This window comes from Penaeus monodon, chromosome 21, assembly GCF_015228065.2.
Source record: "Penaeus monodon isolate SGIC_2016 chromosome 21, NSTDA_Pmon_1, whole genome shotgun sequence".
Classification (NCBI taxonomy): Eukaryota; Metazoa; Arthropoda; class Malacostraca; order Decapoda; family Penaeidae; genus Penaeus; species Penaeus monodon.
In genome coordinates, this window is record NC_051406.1 from 41,461,453 (window position 1) to 41,461,891 (window position 439).

Below are 439 nucleotides of genomic sequence, written 5' to 3' on the forward strand. Positions count from 1 at the left end.
AGTAATGAAAATGAAAGATCACGGGTGAACAAACAAGTTTTCCCATTTTTTCCCTCACCTGTGACATCACTTTTACTAGTGTACATTGTATCCATCAATTGGACTTGCTCCCATGGACAGGCCCTGATGTCCATGTGATCAAGCAGTTTTCCACATAGTGATTTGCCAGTCTAAGATTAACCATAAAGGAAGGTCACAGTCAGGTGCAGTTCTATCACTAAGTTGCTCAGCAAGGCCCCATCCAGAAAAACACTAACCAGATAATGTTCCAATCCAACATTTAGAGGGTGGTTGGTGGGCATGAGTGTAAGACCCTTCCCAACATTTACTGGACAGTCCATCACCTATATGGACAACAACACAGGTGTGTTCAGTGGTAACTGATGGCCGCTAGGAACTGTTCAGTCTGGTAACACTGCTAAACGAGCATGAAATATCC